Source organism: Eulemur rufifrons, chromosome 7, assembly GCF_041146395.1.
Source record: "Eulemur rufifrons isolate Redbay chromosome 7, OSU_ERuf_1, whole genome shotgun sequence".
Lineage (NCBI taxonomy): Eukaryota > Metazoa > Chordata > Mammalia > Primates > Lemuridae > Eulemur > Eulemur rufifrons.
The window spans coordinates 163,446,242-163,470,625 of NC_090989.1; positions in this window are offsets into that span (position 1 = coordinate 163,446,242).

The window sequence follows — 24,384 nt, forward strand, 5'->3', positions numbered from 1 at the left end:
TACATATACTAGAGAATGTGATGAAATAAGTGGAATAAAGTCTTAATATCTGGAGAATTTGGGGGAAGAGTATAGAGGGATTATTTATACTTTGCTTGCAACTTTTTTGGCAAGTCTAAAATTATTTCAGAATTAAAAGTTAAAAAAGAAAAGAGAGAGAGACTGACCCCGCCTTGACTTCACATCTCAACTGTACCACTGACAAGCATCCTTAACCAAATTACTTGGCTTCACTGAGACTCAGCCCCTTCTCTGCAAAGTGGAGACAGCATGACTTCATGGGGTCTTTGCGAGGACAAACAAAATGCTGTCGCAAAGCTCATACCCCAAGACCTGGTCCCTGAAGCTCTTAGTAAATATAGCTACTGTTGTTTGTGGTGAGTCTAAAATAGAGCAACCTACTAGAGGGTGTTACTGGTTGAAGGCAATTTGGGAGCAGCCGAGGGGATGTGGGGGCTGCAGAGACAGCTCTGCTTGTGTCAGGAACAGGAACACAGGCTCCTCACACCTGCTCTCAAATGGAGCCTTTTACTTTTTAAAAAAGTATTTCTATACAATTGAAGACAACATTACTTTTTCTGGAATGGGAGAATAAAGGCAATTGTGGGTGGGGCCTTTTTTAGAAGAGGGATTGATTTTTTTTTTTTCCACTGTTAAAGAGGTCTCAAAATAGTTAAAAATAGTTTTTCTATTTCTTGTGCCAGCCTCCCTCTGCTCCCTGCTCCACCAGCTGTTCCTTCTCTCACCTTCTCTTCCTCTTCCCCCTCTCCATTTTCATCTCCCTCCTTTTTGTTTGCAGTCACTCAGGTGCTACCCACGCCCAAGGACCCTACTTTCTCCCCCTTATCTTGTGTTTGGTTTTGTTCTGAAAAAATATTAATCCCAAACGAACAAAAAAGATGTGTAGGAAGGAAATAAATGGTGAGTGCTTTGCTATTTCAACACCTGCCAAGTTTTAAGTTTTTCTCCAACTCACTCTCAGCTCGTGGGCAACCAGAAATCCCAGGCCTGACCAAAGCCCAGAGGATTCTAATTGAAACGTAGAAAACAAATACGGGGAGAGGAGACATTTTTATCCTTCACAAATTCTGAAAAAATGTCCAAGATGTCAAATGGGATTATATTATTAAATATTAAAAATTTATAGTAAAGATATGTGAATTAGAGATTTTTTTCCACTCCAGTATGTTTTAAACATTGTAAACAATCATTTTCTGTCATTATTTTAATGATGTACAATGTTGTAAACTCAATCTGGGTTAATTCCCAAATATGCAATTTTGAAAGGAAAAAAAAAATTTTCTATTTTACTTCAATGTGATTTCCCATTATTTGACAGTTAAAAATGTGGAGACGGCAAAAAGAAAAATAACAAAGTCATAAAGACCAAAGTTTACCTGATAGGGTATGTATCTCTCAAAAAATCACTTTCCTGAGATACTTTCTGTGATTTTAGAAAATTGGAAACAATACAAAATCCACCATTTTGTTTGATGTTGCTCATGATTAAGACCTCGGGTGGGGGAACATTTGCTAGGATAGGAGAAAGCTGCCAGATACAAATTCAGATTCAATAGAAGTATCTTTCAAATCAGGTCTCTAAGCATAAACCAATTTTGAGATGGACAGACCTAGTTTCAAGTAAATAACTTATCTGCATATGAGAGCCTGATAGCCCTACTTAGCTGCTAATAAAATTTCTAAGATTTACTCTGCCCTGCTTTATTTCATCGTGCACTGATTATTCGTCCATTCTTACTCACTAAACATTCACTGAGCACTTCTTTATACACCAAACCCTGTGCTAGGTACCGAGACACGAAGAACAAGACAGATCTGGCTGGAGACCACATGGAACTCCCAGTCTGTCTGAGTCTGTCTGAATTCATAAAAATCCTGAGATGGATGAAATAGGTAAGGATTGGCAACCCTGTTAGAATATTACAAAGAAGAAGAGGGTGGGAGAGAAGAAAAATAACAGGACAGCTCATGAGGACAATAGTTTTACTTAACAAAGGCACAGTTTACCCGATGACAAAGTTGGACTCAAAACTGAATGCAGTGATTCTCTTAGATGCAAACATTTACACAAGAGAGAGAAAAAAAAAAAATGCATGTGTGATCTTGCCAGGAAAGAGGAGTAAAGGCAAGGGCAAGGGTCCTAGTCTCTTCCGTGAGTGTAGCCATCACTGGCATCAGTGTGTGTACCTGTGGGCGTGGGAGTGCACGCATATATGTCTATTAAGGTACATGGCATGCAATGAGAGAAGGGGAGGGAGACCAGGAAAGAGAAAGCAGAGAAGACAGGAAAAGTATATAGGGAGGTGGGGTGGGATGGGTAAATCCTAGCAGAAGGTAGTGCTTCTCCAAGTTCGGTTTGTGAATGTTTCCATCAGAATCACCTGAGAGGTTTACTTAAAATGCAGATTCCTGGGCCCCAATCCAGGTCTAGTGAACTTGAATATCTGGGTCTGGGACCTTAAGATTTGCATTTTAAACAACTTTTGAGGTTGTTCTACATATTAATATTTAAGATCCAGTCTGCTTATGAAATCCAAGGGCTCTATTTTACTGTTACTTTGGCCAAGGCCCAGGGTAAACAGATGTCTTCAAGCCATGTTGTCACCAACCCTTTGGAACATGCTCCACCCACTTCTCTGCATCACACCCCCTCCTCTCACACCAAGAACCAGAGTGATCTTGAAGTTGACTCAAACCCAGTGTAGTCTAGTGCTCCTCGCTGGTTATAAGGCCATGTTCAAGGAACTGTTAGTCAATCCTTTTTGTCTTCATTGAGATGCCAGCATATTCTATCCAAATGTTAACTGTGGATGGATTTAAACCAGGAAATCCAAGACTGTACAATTCACATACTACACTACTTACTGAATGATAGTAATAAATGTAGGCTATGACTCAATTATGCTGTGATTTGTTAACTCTCAAGTAATAAACTAGGAAAATCCCATTTAAACAAACAGATGTGGGGAGGTGTGATATGTGTTTATTTTTTGAGAAATGTAAATAGGATTCTAATGAGAGAAACTATAGTAATAACAGCTACACATGCCAGGCATTTTCCCTGTCTCCTTTCCAGTTACCTGAATCACTTCTCACAAACGTGCCAAAAGCAAGAAGAAACCATAATAACCACAAATGCTAAGTGATTTTAATGTCTCCACAAAGTGGCTGAGTCCACTACATCGTCTTTGATGCCAGGTGCTGCGGAGGCCAAGTCAGAGATAGACTGGTCCCTCATAGCCCACACAAGGGGTCAGCAAATGCTCTTTAAGGGCCAGAGAGTACAAATTTTACACTTTGCAGGGCATGTGGTCTCTGTTGCAGCAACTCAACTCTGCCGTTACAGCATTAAAGCAGTCACAGACAATACATAACTAATGAATGTGGCTATGTTCCAATAAAACTTTATTTACAAAAACAGACAGTGGGCCAGGCTGGGCAGGCTGTTTTTTACCAAGCCCAGTTTAAATCATCCTCAGGCAAAAGCTAGGTAGCTGTCAATAGGCCATGTTCTGCTATATTTTTGTTAAGCTGTTGTCTCTCAGCATCAAATTCACCCTTAGGTCCTCTCCTCTGTGATAACTGGCACAATGATATATTGACAAGAAAGATGTCCACCATATATTAAGTGAAAAAAATCACAACATCACATTTTAGAGCAATATCATTTTTAAAACAAAAAACCAACACACAAAATACAATCCTGTATACATATGTACATAATGTTGTATAAGGATCCATAAGCCTCAGAAAGGATAATACTGAAAGGTCCAGAGGTATAACTTCTAGAAAATGAAATCAGGAATAGGAAGACAAGATGATTCTGGCCTTTTACTTTATAGTCTTTGGCAGTCTTTGAATTTATTAAGTTGAGCAAATATTACTTTTGTATGTTAAAAAAATAATAAGGGAGGCCGGGCGTGGTGGCTCATGCCTGTAATCCTAGCACTCTGGGAGGCCGAGGTGGGCGGATCGTTTGAGCTCAGGAGTTCGAGACCAGCCTGAGCAAGAGTGAGACCCCATCTCTACTAAAAATAGAAAGAAATTATATGGACACCTAAAAATATATATAGAAAAAAATTAGCCGGACATGGTGGCGCATGCCTGTAGTCCCAGCTACTCGGGAGGCTGAGGCAGGAGGATCGCTTGAGCCCAGGAGTTTGAGGTTGCTGTGAGCTAGGCTGACGCCACAGCACTCACTCTAGCCCGGGCAACAGAGTGAGACTCTGTCTCAAAAAAAAAAAAAAAAAAAAAAAAAATAATAATAATAATAAGGAAAAAATGAGGTTGGGGGTCTTATAAATGCTGGAAGATTTTTGTTAACCTATTTACTCCAGCTCCCATCTGAGCTTTACAGGGGTGCTATTGTCAAGCAATCACTCAGCCATTCAATCATTCCACACATTTCGTTAGCAACCACTATGTGCCAGATACTACAGTAGGTGCTAGGAATTCATTAAGTTTAGGATCTAGGTGGGGGAACAGACATTAATCAAATAATTATATAAGTAAAGCTAAAATTATAATTGAAACAAATGAGATACATGAAAGAGACATGGCATAACTCATTCCTTTAGTAAAATATTTATTGAGTGCCAATTCCATTATCGCTGGAATATAAAATCTGTGGCAGTGAATACAGAAAGATGAGACGGGGGAAGATGAGATGAGTAAACACACTGAGGACTTCAGACTCAGCACATAGGTGTACTGTATCTTGCATATCACCTGCTTACAGTTTCCTTAAAACTGCTATGACTATGAAATCATGACAGTTGTTTTAAAAAGACTGAAATTGAAATTCAATGATACAAGACATTTAGAAGTCTTCCTTGGCTAACTTTCTGCATTGATCATGCTGTTCTTTTCATACTCTCAGAATTATGAATGATGGGGTAGCTGTTATGAGCTTACTGTTACTTCAGTCTGCTCCTCTTAGCTTTCTCCCTAATGAGAGGCCAATGGCAGGGAATATGTCTTCTCTTCTATGCATTGGAGGTGCCTCTTTTCAGTTGTATGTCCAACACCTTCTCTGGAATTGGTTCCCCTTTCCAGAAGGATGGGCTCCCTGAAGCCGTATTTGTGTAATATGGTAACAGACTTGGGCACTTGATCCCAGTTGGGCCAGAATCCCTTCATCACATATTTACAATAGGAACGAAAGAGAGTGGTCTGATTTTTACAATGTGTTATCTCTAGACATGAAGGCTTCCATATGCCCCCTTAAGTGAACTAAACAGAGGTAGACAAAGGCCCTTAGAGAGAAAAAAGATGGTGCTGACATGCAGGGAGAATTTGACCAAGGGCAGACTGTTCTGCCCAAGTTCCTAGGATTTTTGAGGTCTAGGATCTTCTAAATACCCTGCTATATCCTGTGATTGGGTTTCCTAAGACACCGTTCTATACTTATATTAAATCTTCCCTTTTCATTTAAGTATGTACAAATTAAAACAGCATTAACTCATACATGTGAACATATCTCAAAATGTTTGACAATGCCTTCTCGACAGTAGAGGTTTTTACTTGCAGTGCTTCAGAGACAAAGCAAATCCTAAGGTTATTTTTTTCTCCAGAATGTTTTTCCAGAAAGTTTCCATCAGTTTCGTTAAAGATGGATGCCAGATATTGTCATTTCAGAACCTTACATATAGTACCCCTTAATAGCCAGAAATGGTAATAGGGGAGGTCAGGAGACCTCTGAAGTCCTTTAAATGGCCTCTCCTGTGCCCTTCAAGGAAATATGGTTTACCTATCAAATGACCTTGCACAACTGCTCACCTTTTCTAAGTTCTAATTACCTCATTTGTATACAGGCAATTCTACCTGAGCTATAGAGCTGTTGAGACGATAAGTGCAAAACACTTCAGAAATGGCCTCCCACGTAGTAAGCTGTCAACTAAAGGTGGTTCATCCCATGAAATTTTGCAATTAATGATATGACCTTGAAGGACCACATGGTAGAATGGAAAGAATACCTGATGCTGATCAGGAGACCTCCCCTGCTGTCACTAACTAGCTGCATGGCCATGTTGGCCATTTCCTCCCTCCACATCTGTACCCTTATGCATAAAGTGCTGTACATATTAGTACTGAACATACCATTCACTTTTGTATGCTCAGCACCTAGAAAGTTGCCTGACACAGTAGGTACTTGATAATATTTGTTAAATGAGTAAGTGAATACTGAATTGATCAGGAAGGAGTATGTAAGGCAATATTTTCAAGGGAGTATGTTTTTAGGCCAATTAAATTTGCCCAAATCTGGTTTTTGAGGATAAAAAGAAGCTAGGGACTTACAAGAACCAATGGCCCCAAGTTCAATGGCAAGGGCACAAATTATCATTTACGAAACACAGTCTACTATTTGTCAGGAGATGGATGACTGCTGGCAACATAATTCCACGTGGTTCCCCAGAAAGTGATTTTGGATATTAGGGGATTAGTCCAAACATACCCTCTCATAAAGAGCTATAATTGGTGGTCTCAACAAACACTCAACAAAGTGATTAATCTTTGTTGACTTTATGACACTTTAATTTCATTTAGAGCATTTGTCACAGTTTACACTAATTTTATTGATCTTCTTAGTATCTTTTTTGAGATTTTTTTGGTGGTGGTGTCTTAAACATACTATGGGTTCTATGTGGGAAATAACCATGATTCTCTGGCCCACTGTTGTATGTCCATTGCCCAGACATACAAGAGGAAGCTCAATAAATGCTGAATGAATAAATGTGCAGATGGCAGGCCGGATGGATGGTTGAGTGGATGGATGAACGGAAGGAGGCCCCCTGATCACCCAGATGGTCTTCTGGGTCATGACTCCAGATAATAAAAACAAGCTCTCAACAATTAAAAAATCAGTTTCCTTACATTATTGGCTGGGTAAAAGACTTACCCACTGTCTCAGTCCATCTGTATGGCTATAACAAAATACCTGAGACTGGGTAATTTATAAAGAATAGAAATTCAGTTCTCATAATTTTGGAGGCTGGGAAGTCCAAGACCAAGATGCCAGCATTTGGTGACTGATAAAGCTTCCTTTTGTTTCCAAGATAGCTCCCTGTTGATGCATCCTCCTGAGAGAATAAACATTGCATCCTCCCATGACAGAAGGCAGAAGGCAGAAAGGCCAAAACAAACAAACAAACAAACAAAAAAAAAATAAGGACCTACCTAGTTCCCTCCAGTGTGTTTATAAGAGCACTAATCCATTGAGGAGGTGATCACCTCCCAAAGGTCATACCTTTTAATATTGTTGCATTGGGGAATTAAGTTTCAACATGAAATTTGGAGGAGACACAAACATTCAAACCACCCACCTAGAGATGACAGAACAATAACAAAAATATGTGAACTAAAATGGTTGTAATAACAACAACAACAATACCACCACCACCACCAACAGCAGCTAACACTTATGTAATGCTCACATGTGCCAGGCACTGTTCTAAATGCTTTACATATATGAACTCTTAATTCTTAATGTGAAAAAAGTGAGTGCTCCTTCTTGATCTAGAGACAAAATTATATCTATCATCAGGGGAATCTAACTATCCCTCCCCTCCCCCCAACATGCATATCAATGATTATGTGACCTTGTAACATATAATTCCAGAAGTAAGTTTAACCCCTCACTAAGTGCCCAGCCAAAGAGACTGCATGGTTTCCTAGTCTGGAAATCTGAAGAATCAATCTGCAGTTTGTTTCCTGCAAAACTGTCATCTCCCTCTTCATACCCAACACTGGAGAAATTACTTTTCAGACCTTTATACAGCTTGGGAATACTAAATAAGCCCTAATGAGTTCAAAAGTCAGTAATGACAGTGCTAATTCAGTGGCTTGTTTGGTAGAAAGTCATTCTCCCTTCTTCAAAAGAAAAATAGGATTATCAAGTGAGCTAGGAGAATTTTCTTTACATGATTGATGGGAAGAAAAAGTAATCACCTTTGAAGTGCCACAACACATAATATCTCTCCAGTGTTCTCTTTCTTCTTCTGACACCTAAGAGTAATTGAAGGGAAGGGAGCCTCTTAGAATGACCAATGAAGTGAAGGTGACAACCTTTTCTCTGCTATCTACCCACAGCGTGACATGCTGGGGTCTTGGATAGTTGAGAGCTGACAGGATGGAAAATGTCTTCGACGGGCTGCTCTGATGCTTGGCTCAGAGTGTACCTGCCACCAATCAGGCCACATAGGCTTTGGGTGAAACCTACGTCTGAGCAGACAAGCGTTACTGCTTCTTAGAAGCCACGGGCCTCTGGACCTGTGTGAGAAGGTCTGCTGGCTGACCTTGGGGCTGAGGGAAAGGTCCTCAAGGTGGAAGTGAAGGAAATCAAACAGCAAAACAAGATGCAGAAGGTGAGAAACACTGAATGTAATTTCAAGATACTCTGTCCTCAAACTCATTCATAATGACTGATTAACCACAATGTTCAGACTAACAACAAGGAGATCATTAACCTCTTGTCTCCAACTCACTGATGCAGAGGTAGACAGTTCTCCCCTTGGAAAAGGCACAGGTCTACAGCAGCTTACTTTGCAAAGGTATGTTTGTAAATGCAAATAATCCAACTGAAACAAGCTGACACTGACAAACCTTAAGAAGCAGGAATGATTTTCATTCTCAAGAGCTCATTCTCTCTGAACGCTGATAAAGTCCATCTAGGCAAAGACAGATCAGCTTGTGATCTGCAGGAAGAAAAATGCTTTGAGCACAGATTTATAGGGAGGAAGGGTCTTTGGTTTATTGACAATAAAGTAATCAACTTTCCAGAGTGATAGCCAAAATGTCTCTGACCAGGTATTGGAGCCTGCTAGCTAAAGAACAGATGGCTGCCACTTGTTGGTGCCTGGAGAGATCAGGGGTTGGGGAAGGAAGGATAGACCTGTGTGATATGGCACAGAACATTCCTCTCTGGAGTCTCCCCTATATAGAAGAGAATTGGGTTGATTGGGGAGTTCATCACAGTACCTCGAACCTGCTAACCAGGTGATCTTATCTGCCCTTTGGTAGCTGTTACCCACAGGCCCCCTCCCTGGGGACTCACATAAGCAAGACAAAGGTATTTTAAGCAATACTACAACAATCTCCTCCAGATACACCTGCAATCAAATTACAGTCATCCTTCTCAGAAGCTATGCCTGGTACACAGTAGACACTGAATACATATCTGCTAAATGAATGAAAATGAGTGAATAAATAAATGATTACACAGAGTAATTGTTTCACAAATACAATTGGTTTACTTTGATCCAATTATCCCTGCTTGGTACCATGTGAGTTTTGATTGCATAAACATCTGTAGTCTTCATATGACATGGCCTCAGAACACAAGTCAACTTTTTCATTCAGTTCTCAGCCCAGTAAATAGTGATCTGTTCCAATGACAGGCTGGCCATGGTAGAAATACAAAACAACATTGTACCTATATAGTACCTCATGGATAATGTGAAAGACTGCAAGATAATTGTTTTACTATCCACAATTTCTGCATGAAGGCCTGCCTTTAAAGTAATAACTACGGAAAACATGATAGTATTTCTAGATTGATTCAATTCAGCGATGCTTTTCTTTACTCCAGACATAAATTTCAGGCAAGGAGGAGGGTCAAGAACAGAGCCAACAGGAAACCAGCAGGAAAGGATTCATGAGTGCAGGAAATAGAAGGCAGAGTGAAATACTGGCAAACTCATCCCAAGTCTAAAAAGAGGGACCGAGATATTTAGCTGGGACAGCAAAATAATAATAAAAATAATGGTAACAATAAAAACATTCTCTGTGAGCAAAAGAACCTTGTAAGTGAGTAAAAATATCAGCACTAAGGGTCTTAATAGCTGATTATAATGAACTTCCTCATGTAATCTCAGGGAACGGGAAAGAGAAAATAGATTGTGCATCTGTTCAAACTGAACATATTGAAAGCTAGAACCAGCTTGGTGCCAAAGACATCTCTGTCACAGAGAAGAAAAAATTCCAAATGGAAGAAAAACTCTGCTTCATGCCCAGACATCACAAACCTGGGGAAGAAAATGAAGTAACTGCTGCCTCCCTTATGAGGCAAGGTGTCAATTGCCTATGGCTGCTGCACCAAATCACCACACACTTAGAGGCTTCAAACAACACACATTTATGATCTTGCTCTTCTGCAGGTTGGAGGTCTGACACAGGTCTCACAGAGATAAAAATCAAGGTGTGGGAAGAGACAAATTCCTTTCTGGAGGCTTCTTTTCCAGCTTCCAGAGGCTGTCTGCATTCCCTGGCCCACGGAGGGAATGCCATGGCCTCCTTTCTCCATCTTCCAAGTCAGCAATAATGGGTTGAGCCCTTCTCATACGGTGCAACATCACTCTGACCTGCTCTTCTGACTCCTCCTTCCACTTTTAAGGACCCTTGAGATTATACTGAACCCACCTGGGTAGTCCAGCATAATCTCCCTATTTTAAGTCAGATATTTAGCAACCTCAACTCCATCTGCAATCTTAACTCCCCACTTAATGGAAGGTATTCACAGTTTCCAGGAACTAGGATATAAGCATCTTTGGGCGGAGGGGGTATTCAATACTGCCTGCTCAGGCATCAATACTTCAAATTCACTTTTTTTTTTTTTTTTTTTAACACATTGACTACCACATAAAAAATAAACCAGGAACTTTTCCTTGGGGCCACAGTGTTATATTATGAATATAGAATAAAAACTTTGAGTGTAATTTTAAGGTAAACCTAAGTAGAAAACCAAAATGTATTGACGTCTCTTCATTTAATCCATGTCTTTAGAATTAAATGATCAATATTAATTGTAACAATAAGAACAACAAGAAGTAAGATTTTATAGATGCTTCTCATGGCCCAGGGTCAAAATTAGAGTGAGTTAAATACAACTTTCATAGCAGTTAATGTGTTAATCTGTCCAGCTCCAGCTACCACAAAAACAAGTGAGGTCCTCTCATTTGTGTAAACTGTGCACGTGTAAGGTGTGAGAATCATACCTTTTTTGCTAGGCAGAGCTGAATATATGTACTCTCACCACCCCCACAAAAAAAAATTCAGAAAACCAAAAATAAAAAATAACATTGAGGGGGGGAAAAAAAAGTCCACAGCATCCACAAACATTTGAATTTACCCAGTGCACAGTTTCTAGAGTGTCCACCCACTAACAGCCTTTTCTCCATTTCAAGTTTTCAATCATTTATTTGGTTACATTTTTTGTATTTGGAGAATGATATCTAAGGAGTCTCATTGCTATTAGCAGTCTAGACATTTATGATAAATTAAAACCCCATTAAGTGTGAAGGTATCAAAACAATAGCAGCTCTGCCTTGCACTGAATATATTTTAGGATGATAGCTCGGCTTTATCTGACTTCCTCAACAAGAACAGCCCATGAAACCCACAGTCAGAGTGACAGAGACCAACCGGCACCTATTTTTGTAGCACCTGAAAAAAAAATGGCCATAGAGGCAGTACATCTGGTACAGAAACCAAATTAAATACAACAATATTGAGGCATCAACCACTCAGATCCATTTCATTGTTTCCTATCCAGAGACACCCTAATTGAAGGTGGCATTCCAAGGTTAAACCCCAGCTCTGACAGCATCTCGTGTCAGACACCTGTCAAAATGTAATAAGACACCTGTGAAAGGGAAGTGGCTGCCAAAGCCACATCATATTTCCCTACATCCTAACTTGGAGGCTTCAGGTCACTGAGCAAACAGGGCAGTAGCTAGGTGTCATCCCGGCTGCACCACCATGTACAGGTGAGGAAGAAAAAGAAAGGCCGATGACCACCTGGGAAGGAAGTGCCCAAGTGTTTTAAGTTTCACAAATGACTATGGAGCATAAAAGGCCACCTCTGAATGGGCTTAAATTTCAGTGTTCAGCCCTAGAGTCTTGATCCCGATCAGAGGCAGGGAATTATTTTTTAATATCTGTTTTACATAATTAAGGGCCAGTAGCTTTCATGCAGATGAGCACTTTGAATGCTCACAACACCAAATGGGCTTCATTAGCTTAGCAAAGCAATTATAAAGCAGGAAGTAAAAGCTGAGATAAAGCCTTATCTTCAAAAAGGTCCGAAGCAGAGCATACTGATAGCCAAGAGGCCAGAGGATGCATTTTGTACATTTATTACCTTGGAGGCAAAACGTCTATAGCTCTTGATAGCTTTGAAAGCAGTGCATACATCCCATTTAATGCCCAAATGAGAGAAACAGGTGGTATGTTTAAGGATTTGTAGAAAGTCTTGAAGTGTTTCCCAAATATTTGTAGGTTTCACCAAGGCTTTGTCTATTTATTCTAAATGCCTTTTCTATTGTTTTCCAATTGCTTCCCTCATTTCCCTCCCATGTGCATTTCGAAGGAAATTGGAGAGCTTAAAAATGTGGCTAAATATAAATAATCCCACACTGAGCAAACAGTGAATAAAATCTCAAGAAGTTATTTTAGATGCATAGTCTTCCTCTTCTGATTAGGAAACTGCAATATCACAAATGAGTCTTGCTCTGGAGAAAGAGCATTTGTTTATAAGATGGCCAAGCACATAGAGGGAAAGCCCGGACTGAAAGGACTAAATCCAATTCTCAGCTGTTTCAATGCAGACGTTTTTCTAGATAAATCGGCCTCTTATGCATGTTGAAGAATTGAAGATAAATCAAATCTTTCACAGGTTGAAAAAGGCAAAACCACAGCCTGTCAGCTCTGCAAAGAACCATTCAAGTTGGTCCATTTGGTGCAACCACCTTGTTTGAAAGACGGGAAATCAAATCCAGCAAAAGGATATGGACTTTGTCCAGAATATCACTGAGACACTACCACAGCCATGAGTAAATCCCAGGGCTCCTATTTCCCATCCTGTGCTGTGTATATGTTTCCACCCCACCTCGCTAGGCAGCCAGCTTCAGGGAGAGTGGGAGTGAGAAAAAGACCAGGGGTTACATATACACCTGGAAGGAGTCACCTGCTTGTGGGGTTGTTTTCTGTGTATCTTCCTTTCTCGCAGACATCCCCACTTTGTTTTGTGTGTTTCCCTGTCTCTTTTCCAGGTCAAACTGAAGCAGACACATGGACACAGAGAAACAAACTGCTGGCTAAATACAGAGCACAAAGCTTCACGGAGTTTACAGAGCAAATGTTGTGAGCCCCAGAGACTAGGAAAGATCAAGCTGGGGAAGGGACAGGAGGACACAATAGACCGTGACTTTAGGGCTGCAGTCCCCAACCCCAGGCTGCACAGCTCTGCTGCACCGCCCCCCTATCCTGCCATCCATGCAAAAATTGTCTTCCATGAAACTGGTTCCTTGTGCCAGAAAGGTTGGGGACCACTGCTTTAGAGTATAGAAAGAATGGAAGGACATGAGTCCTTAAAGATTTAGGGTCCCCATCTAGAGTACCAGGTGGGCAGGTGAAAACTTACCCCAGTATCAGGTGAGGACCCTCACTGGCCAGCACCCTAAACCTCAGTCCAGTTACCATGCCCAACTTGGACTGACTTATCCCCTGTAGGTTACTCAACATCCTATAATCAGGGAAAGCTACCAGCCCTTCAAACACAGGATGGGGAACTTACATGGAGCAGTAAAATGGGGAAGCTTCAACCTTTGACCAGGCTGGATGTGAATAGAAAGATCTTGGAGTTTCCCTAGGAGCCCAGGGTGGTGGTACAAAGAGGGCACACCACCCCTCTGATGTATGTTGGTTCATTTGGCAACTATGTACCCCCAGTTTTCCAGGACAGCCTGAAGTGAATATAGTTGACCCTTGAACAGCATGTGTTTGAACCATGTGGGTCCACTTACATGTGGATTTTCTTCTGCCACTGCCACCCTGAGACAGCAAGACCAACCCCTCCCCTTCCTCCTTCTCAGTCTACTCAGTGTGAAGATGAAAAAAACCTTTACGATGATATATTTGCATTTAATGAATAGTAAATATATTTTCTCTTCCTTATGATTTTCTTAATTACATTTTCCTTTCTCTAGTTCGCTTTATTGCAAGACCACAGTATATAATACATATACAAAATATGTATTAATCAACTGTTTATGTTACTGGTGAGGCTTCTAGTCAATAGTAGGCTATTAGAAGTTAAGTCCTGGGGGAATAAAAAGTTATGTGTGGATTTTTGACTGTGTGAGGGTTGGTACCTCTAACCCCTGTGATGGTCAAGTATCAACTGTATTCCGTTAGCTCATCAATGTTATCTTATGCAATCTTACACTTATCCTGACTTCTAATATGGAAAGGATAAGTCCCACAATATAGAGGCGTGCTTAGATCTGTCTGGTGACCCTGGCACCCTGTACAACTGCACCTGCCCTTATCACCTCATCTCTCATGTGCCTAAAACCCAACACCGCAGCCAAACAGGAATCATGGGCTGTTGCCTGAACATATTCCATGCTTGCCTCCTCCTAGTCTTTGCTCATGCAGGTCTTCCTACCTGGAAGTCTGTCACTTCTTCCTCTTTGTGTCTTGATAATTTATCCATCTACCAATCAAAAACCTTTAACATTTAAAATGATTCACAAATGGAATGAAATGGCCTAGTTAAGACTATATCAGATCAAGTTGGGCTAAACCCATAAAAATAATGACGGCTAACTTGGTGTCAGGAACTGTGCTAATGTACCATACATTATTCTCAAAATGACCCCAAGAGGGAGATACAATAATCCTCATTTTATAGATGAGGCCCAGGAGAGTAAAAGAACCTGTCCAAAGCCACTCAGCTGGGATGCTGACCAAAACAATAGGATTTTAGAGACAGCTGTTAACCTATACCCTCTATGTCTCTAATGGTCCTTCCAATCCTGGCATTTTATAATATCACTGTTCCCCCCAGAGCCCTTTCTGAATGCCTCAATGGGGCATAACCGATCCTTTCTTTGGAAGTTATATAACTGGCATCATCTGACATATTTGAATACTTATCTCACCAAATACAGATGGTCCCTGATTTACAATGATTTCTTTTTTTTTTTTTTGAGACAGAGTCTCACTCTGTTGCCCGGGCTAGAGTGCTGTGGCATCAGCCTAGCTCACAGCAACCTCAAACTCCTGGTCTCAAGCAATCCTTCTGCCTCAGCCTCCCAAGTAGCCGGGACTGTGGGGAGTGGTCTAGGCCTCCTAGTGTATCCGCCCAGGACATGCATAGTCAGGCCCTCCACCTATCCCTGTGGGACACGCTTGTGGGACACACCTATCCGGGGCTATAAAAGCAGCTTGCATTTCCTGTTCGAGGTCTCTCGCCATGTAACGTTTGTAGATGCCTCATTAAACTACTGCTGGAAGAACTCCAACTGGTCGTGTCGTACTTGCTGGCAACTGCGGCGCGACAAGTGGTGCCGAAACCCGGGAACTCTCGCACCAGGTGGAGACGACCTCATTAGAGGTGAGTTCAGAACCGCAGTAGTAGAGGTAGAGTTGGACCCCCACCTTTGATCGTGCTTCACTATGGGAAATTCCCCGAGCGCCCAGCTGCTCCGTGCTCTACAGGAGCTTTTGGCTGCACGAGAGTTGAAAATCCCCGAGCGTGTCTTACGGCATTTTATGCAGGAAGTAGATCGTGTGGCACCATGGTTTCTCCACTCGGGCTCTTTCACCGTTCCGAGCTGGGATAAATTAGAGAAGGACCTTCGCTGTGCCCATGCTACTGGGCTCCTTCGAGAGTGCGTCCTTCCTATTTGGGCATTGGTGCGCACCTGCCTAGAGGACTCTCCTTGTAGTATTCAAGTGCAGCAGGGGCAGCAGGCTCTGAGTGACTATCAAGATAGTATGTCAGAAAGGGATAAGGGTGGTCCGGACCGGCCGGGGCGTTCGAGAACCCGGTCGGAAGAAAAGCGGGGAGCCGCCCGCAAGGGAGGGCGCTCAGGAAGGCGACGGGGATGCCCGTTGCCCGGCCCGTTATCTAGGGAGGACGTGGCTTGTAAAATGGCCGCCCTCCGTCTGTCTTCTTCTTCTTCCTCTTCTTCCTCTTCTTTGTCCCGCTCTTCTTCCTCGTCTCGCGAGAGGGAGGCGGAGCTTTCTCCGGCCGATAAGGCGGATTTGGAGGAGGCGGTGGCGGCGTATGAGGCGGAGTGTTATCGCCCGCCTCCGTATGCCTCCGCCCCTCCCCCACCAGTTGATGGCGGGGGAGGTACATCTTTCATGTCGTCACGCACTGTCTAGAAGCATGGGCTGCCTGGGGCAAGCCTGAGGTCCTTAAGACTGATAACGGCCCGGCCTATACTTCCCGGGCCTTTCAACAATTTTGCCGCCGTCTCGGCGTTACCCATCGCACTGGCTTGCCCTATAACCCCCAGGCCCAGGGCATTGTAGAACGCGCCCATGGCACAATCAAAGTCTACTTACAAAAACAAAAGGGGGAGGCTGGGGCTTTGGGCGGTGGCAGGTCTCCCAAATCTGCCCTATCCCTTACTCTGTATACTTTAAATTTTTTGCTGCTGGATGACCGTGGTCGCTCGGCGGCAGATCGCCATGTGGATCCTGGCCCCCCCCTTTCCGAGCGGGTGATGTGGAAAGATGTGCTTTGTAATCAATGGAAAGGACCGGATCTGATTCTCAGCAGATCCAGGGGAGCTGTTTGTGTTTTTCCACAGGACGCCCCGGACCCTATCTGGGTTCCGACACGCCTCACGAGACGCCTCAGTCATCCTGCTGCTTCCTCGCCGGCTCCTGACGACGATGCTGTTGTGGCGGATTCTGCTTTCCCTGACCATGACCCTCCTCGCCCTGGGAGTGCTGTCCAGGGCGAAACGTCGTTGGGCCATCCTGCCTGTATTCCCGAGACCCCTGCCGGTGTCTCATGATTCGCAGATATTCCCCCGGTTCTTTATTACCAATGCTTCCCTAGGACTTCCCTACCTCCCGTGGTCCAACGAGTCTGGAGTGGTTCCCGGCAATGAATCCTATATCCTTGCTGGGTCCTTGTGCTTTACTACCATTATCCCGACTAACGGCAACCTGTCCTGTATACTTCTTGCCAACCAGACGGGTGCTTGGGTGGACCGGCCGCGTCCCCGCAACGGGACCTTTGCTAATGGGACTTTTGTGACAGGGATGTGGCCTGCGTTACACAAAACTGTGAACATTTGAAACCGCTGCGTCAGGCGCTCAGTTTTCCAACGTGACCTTCGGTCCCACGCCTGTTTGTCTCTGGCCTCCATTCATCTGGATTGTGGCCCGCCTGGAAAACCATACGGCCACCCTTAACTGCTCAACCGTAAACTGCACGTATACACGTTGCTGGAATGCCTCAGAACACAGGATGGCCGTGGTTGCACGCATGCCCCGGTACGTCCCCTGGCCGGTTGACGCACCGGATTCGTTGGTTCTCTTTCGACATCGTAGGGACTTTGGCGTGACCGCTCTTGTCTTTGCTATTGCAGCGACCTCCGCTGCGGCCCTTACCGCCGCTTCGATCGCGGCGGCGGGCGCCGTACAAACGGCACAGGTCCTAAATAACCTGTCAGCAACGGTAGCAACTGCCTTGGACACACAAAGCTCTATCAACTCACACCTGGCGGGAGGGATTATGCTCCTAAATCAACGTGTGGACTTGGTTCAAGAACAGGTGGACAGTTTGGTACAGCTCGCCCAGCTTGGTTGCGAGCGACGACTGCCGGGATTGTGTATTACTTCGATCCCATATTCTAACCTTTCCCAGGCGGCCAATCTCTCTAAAGAGCTTTCTCGGATGTTACAGGGCTCTTGGTCTGCCAATTTCTCCAAGCTAGCCACTCAGTTACAACTAGAAATCACCCATATTAATTCTACCCGGTTAGATCCTATGCTTACTGATGGCCTCCTCCCCACCTTTTTGTCGCTTCTACACGGGGTTCGGGAATGGGCAGGTCTTGGATCCCTGGGCCTGCTGGGATGTCTTGCTTTTTGGCCTCGTGTTCTGGATGCTCGTGCGTGTCCCTTGGCAGCAACAAAGGGATCGAGTGGTCATGGCTCAAGCCTTTGCTGCCCTTCATGAGGGCTCTCCTCCTGGAGTGTGGATAAGCATGTTACATACGGACGGCAACTACCGCTTTTCCCCTTGACAGCATGGCGTGGCCCTTGCACCCCGAGGGCTTGTCCCCATTGCACCGGGAAGGGCGCGCGACCCCTGTTTTGTGGTCAGCCCTTGCACCTTCATGAGCTCTCGCTCATTGCACTGAAGAGTGGTGACCATACGCCCCTTGGTGAACTGTGACCCTAGATCCGGACTGGGGCTTCCGTTCACCATAAGGCAAAAACAAAAGGGGGAGCTGTGGGGAGCGGTCTAGGCCTCCTAGTGTATCCGCCCAGGACATGCATAGTCAGGCCCTCCACCTATCCCTGTGGGACACGCTTGTGGGACACACCTATCCGGGGCTATAAAAGCAGCTTGCATTTCCTGTTCGAGGTCTCTCGCCATGTAACGTTTGTAGATGCCTCATTAAACTACTGCTGGAAGAACTCCAACTGGTCGTGTCGTACTTGCTGGCAACTGCGGCGCGACACGGGACTACAGGCATGCGCCACCATGCCTGGCTAATTTTTTCTATATATATATTTAGCTTTCCATATAATTTCTTTCTATTTTTAGTAGAGACAGGGTCTCACTCTTGCTCAGGCTGATCTCAAACTCCTGAGCTCAAACAATCCACCGGCCTCGGCCTCCCAGAGTGCTAGGATTACAGGCATGAGCCACCGTGCCCAGCCTACAATGATTTGACTTAAGATGTTTTTGACTGTAAAATGGGTTTACCTGGGTATTAAAATGTATTTTCACATACCATATTTTTTTTACTTATGATGAGTTTATCAGGACATAGCTCCATGGGTAAGTTGTGCAGCATCTGTCTTGGGTAGGGTCCTAGAGAGCAGGAACTCTGGCTGATTTACCCATAGACCAATCAGACTGCCTGGGATGCGACAGACAGTAAAGGTTTATATAAATAAGCCTTTATATAAATATAAAATAGCTTAAATTTATGTTGATTCCATTTCCAAAATACAGTCTGAATATGTCCATTTCTTTCTGTCTCAAATTCCACCACCCCAGGCCAGACCACCGTTGCTTTTTGCTTGGGGAATAGTGCGATATCCCCTCTACCATCTATTCCCTTCTCCACACAGCAGCCAGAGGGGCCGACACAAATGTAAAGCAGGTCAGTCCCACCCTCTGCTTCAACGGCTTTCCCTTGCACCGAGAACAACCAAGTCCAGTACTTGGCCAGCAAGGCCCTGCATAATGTGATGTGACACTGTCCAGATGCCGTGTCCAGCTCAGGCCACTTTCTCTCATGCCTCCTACACCCTAGGCTCACTGGGCTCCTCTCACACCTGAGTTCTCACCGTTCCTTTGCCCTTAAGTTCTCTTCCCCCAGCTCTCCAGGGCTGGTTCCTGCTCATCCTTTAACTTTCAGCTCAGTGTCACCTTCACAGCGTCCTCTCTGGCCATCCTTTCTACAAATGCCTCTGCCTTCCCTCACACACCCCTGCGCTTTTCTACTACATTATTATTTTTTTCTTCTTGCTATTTTTTTTTTACATAATCTGCAATTATCTTCTTTATATGTTTACTTATTTATTTTCAATTTTCCCTACTGGAATGTAAGTTCCATGAGGGCACAGACCTTGTCTGTCTTGTTTGGCACCAGTCCCTCTATTAACCTGGAACACATCACATGGACTTAAACGATATCTGTGCAATGAATAGACAAATGAATGCCAAGTTCCATCATGTCGCAAGGTCTGCCATCATCTGGGCCCCTGCAATTTCTTCCAACCCCATCAACCAGTGCTCTCCCACACAGGCAATGACACATGGCACACTGAGCCACTGGTTGCATAAACAAGTCCCTCTTTTGCTTTTCTCTGAAATTTTACACTGACTGTTGCCTCTTGTTAGGATATTCTTCTCTCCTTCCCCACTCAAGTCCAACTCTGCTCAAGGCTCAGCTTAACTATTACTTCCTCTAGGACTTCAAAGGAATCTTTGCTTATCCCAAGGCAAAGTTAAATGCAGCAATAATTTGTTAAAATATCTGTCTTTTGGTGGGTGAGTCCCAGAAGTGTATGAACCATGGCGAAATCACACCCTTATCTTCAGCATGTTATCTGGCACACAGTAGGTGTTATGTAAATGTCAGGCAAATGAGGGAGTTCAATTTAACTATCATTTGCTTAGCACCCACAATAATCTGGTCACTAGGCTCAGTGGAAAATAATGCTGAGGGCATCCAGTGGTGGCAGCAGCAAATCCTGCTTAAATAACTATAACTATGTCGTATAGGAGACCGTTTAGTGTAAAAGTATGAAGTGTTGTGAGTGTGTGAAAGAGAGACGGATTCTAGGTGAGACACAGGAGCAAAGGGAAACAGGACACTGAGCAAACGAACCAGCATCTTCTACTTTCACTTCTATCACGTTGGAGACATTTATTCCAAAATGGTCTGAGTATTCTTACCTTAGCACATAGGGCTAGCTCCATGGTTATCCGAAATTCCCCACGAAGACACAAGCTAAGAATCTTCAAATCCAAACTTGGCTATTTTTGAAAATTAATGCTAAATAAGTATGAACCTAAAAAAAAAAAAAAAAACTTTCCCCTTTATGTGTAATAAAGCTTCTGTTAATAATAATGGTCACTCATGTTAATAACACTTCCTCTGTAGAGCTTGATTTCTCTTCCATGCTTAGGTTCATAAAGACCATTGTCACTAATATCATTACAGGATTCATGGGAGAATGAAATGAAAAGGATGTGCAACATAATTTAAAAAATAAAAGAGAGAGAGAGAGAGATGATACCCTACACATACCTGATATATGAGTCCTGTGTCAGATAAAATCACAACAGTCAAGGGTACATTTAACCACTCCTACATGCCACGAATTTGCGAAGGTACCCTATGAGGAAACTGTCAGGAGCCAAACAATTCCCAGGCTTTTTCTCCATGAGCACATGTAATAATTTATATCATTCAGCCCTGTAGTATGACAATTATGAAGCTTATGGTCTCATTACACCTTATAAAAAGCTGACATAACACACCTCCCAGCTGACCCAGCCCTTTGGTTTTTCCACATTTTCCTTTCTGGGCATCTCTCTCTCTTTCCCGGATTTATCCACTATCATATGAAAGGAGACGGCTGTGTCCCTACAGTTGGCAGATGTACTTTAATTTGATAAACACATTGTATATTGTAGGGGAGGGAGCGATCATCTCTATTCTTCCCTCCTTAGTTCTTATCTGGACTCTTTGGATGGGTTTAGGAACCAAATAGATGCACACAGATTAACAAGAGAAAAGCATACAAGTTTTACTCATTTTACATGTACATGCGAATCTTCACAAGACAGTGAAGTCAAAAGAAGTGGCCAAAGCAAGATGCTTTTATACTTTTTAGACACACACACACACACACACACACACACACACAAAATCAAAACCTGATAAATCTGTGAAGAAATGACAGGACAAAGGGCAGTAAATTCTACAAGAGTTAACTAGGAGCTATATGTGGAGTGTCAAATTAGTAGAAGATAAGAGTTACTTTCAGAAGCTTATTTATTCAGACCTGTTGTCCCCCCAAATCCTAGTTTCTTGGTATAAGGAATATTCTCTCACTCTGGCTTAGAGAAGGCACCCCTCCCCAAAGAATCCTTACGGCTCGCTACATTGTAGGAAAAGAGGTCAGCTCACTCCTTCTGTATTTACTGTTTCTCCAATGTTTTCAGCTCAAAATAATCAATATCCCGAAGCAGCATATCTTGCGACAGAATATCCCTTACTCCTTCAATATACAGTCCTCTCCTCCCTCAGGAACACGTTTCCTTTGTGCTTTACTTGAATATTAAGTTACACCCAATTTTAATTATATCTTGCTTGAGCACAATACTATCACTTCTAGAAAGCAGATCATTTTCTGAATTAGAAGGTGTATCTGGTTTCCCTCCTTACACTTCTGATGCAGAAAGGAAGCGATTCCTGCACATATGCATAAATGGGCCTTTTATCAGATCACATTTCTGTTTCAAATTTAAGTCCCCTGGTTCCTAAATGAGGCCAGGGGTTTGTCGGGAGTGAGGAAGGTAGACACTCTTCAAACCATGCCACAGGCCAAAAATCAGAATTTATTTTTTGGGGGAAAAAAAAGTCCCATTAAACCAGTATGCTACAGACTAAACAACACAGCACCAAAGATAACTTTTCATTTAGTTTTTACCACTAAATGGCCATGAAGCCATACCAAGTCACCTCCTTGTCAATCCATTATCAACCAGCCAGTGTACTTTAAATACCAAATTTGTGCTAAAAACTGCTTGATATAAAGAAATCTGGTGTTCAGTGTTCACATTCAGTGCTTTGATTGTAATTATCTTTGAAATGACCTTAATCTTTCCAAAAAACTATACATGACTTTATATGCAGAGTAGCAAAAAACTGACTTGAACACACAATGTCAAAGTTTTGAAGAGAGTATGAGTTAAACCCTCTTTTTTACAATAATCCATTGGCTTCTAGAACAGAGGGAGAAGGGAGAGAGGGAGGAAGGGAGTAAAGAATGGAGGGATGGAGGGAGAGAGGGAGAGAGGGAGAGAAAGAGGCCTTTATCTTTCATAATTACGATGTAGTCAATAGTCATACTAAAAGAACAATCACTAAAAGATAACAGATGAGAACTTCAGATGAAAATAACAATGAAACAAAATAATATTCAATTAGTGACCTTTGAGAATGTGAGATCAGAAAGAAACTAAAGGCTTTTTTAGACTTCCCTTTAAGCCAGATAAAATTTAATTTTTTTTAATCCATTATGAAAACCAGAGCAACCAGCTAAAGTTAGGTTCAAATTTAGCCACGTGAGTCACTAAGAATCCATTAAATTTAGCTGCCAGGGGAACCGAAGCTTCTCTTCAGAAAGGAGGGCAATATTTCTTTCAAACTTTACCAGCTTCAGTCAGCTAAATTCAAGATCAAAGAGTGTTGCTTAATATCATGCCCTCTTGAAGCTCTTACTGTCTTAGTATATTTTAAAATAAAATAAAAACCCAAAAATAAGAGAGCTCAATTAAGCCTAATTTGTGTGCTTCAACATCTGGCTGGGCGACTGCTCTCTACACTTCACACTTGTACAGTAAAGCGTTACACTTTTTAATTAAGACCACTCCTTCTGTTTTCCCTGAACCAACCAATGATGAGGTTATTGTTTGGGTACAAAACTCTTCAGGATAAGGCTTCAGGTAACAAACGACTTTTTTCTTTTAAGTGCCAGGCAATCATTGGCTCCAATATAGGCTGCCTGCCCTACCTTACACCTCATCTCTACTTTATTTTAAAGATTTAATTACTATTGTGTAGTACTTAGGAATAAACGCATGCGTGCATGTGCACACACAGAATCTCTCAATAATTTTGCAGAGAGTATCACGGTTTTTGTACTCCATGCCAATATACAACAGAATCTTTGGTAAATCACAGAGGAACACCTTTATTTCTTGAGATTGAGATATTTATGGCTTCTCTACTTTGCTATGACTCATGTTTGACCTCCTCTGACCTTTTATGCCTATTTTAGTGATCAGAATAAAACGTAGGAGAACATGAGACACCAAAGTTGTGCTTCACTACTCAGCTAAAGGTACTCATAAAGAAACTCCCCTTAATTAGCTTTACCCTGAGCTAACTTTCTTTGCTCTTCCATGTATAATTAAATACATTAGCAAGACAGAAATGTGAGACGTAGCAGCTTTCATACCCAAATTTCCAACTCCGAATGTATGAAAAGATAAATGTGGATTTTTTTCAGTTGAAAGCCCATCACAAAGTATTTTACTTTCACTCTAAACTCTTTCAAAATTATATTAAAAGAAGAAAAAGGAAAGAGGTAATAAAATCAGTAATAAAGGATGAATTGTCAGAGGAAAGAATTCTATAGTTGGCACCCCTTATGCACAGTTTGCTACCCTTGGTCAATCACGGTTTGAAAATATTAAATGGAAAAATCCCCCAAATACACAATTTGTAAGTTTTAAATTGCACAATGTTCTGAGCGGTGAAATCTCACACCCTCCCAGCCAGGACATGGATCCTCCCTTTGTCCAGCCTATCCACGCTGCATGCACTACCTGCCTGTTATTCGCTTAGCCGTCAGGGTTACCAGATCCACTGCTGTGGTGTTGCAGTGCTCGTGTCCACGTAACCCTTATTTTACTCAGGAATGGCTGCAAAGCCAAGAGTACTGATGCTGGCCATTCAGATACACCAAAGACAAGCCATAACGTGCTTCTTTTAAGGGAAAAAGTGAAAGTTCTTGACTTAATAAGGAAAGAAAAAAGTCACGCTGAGGCTGCTAAGACTTACGATAAGAACAAATCTTCTA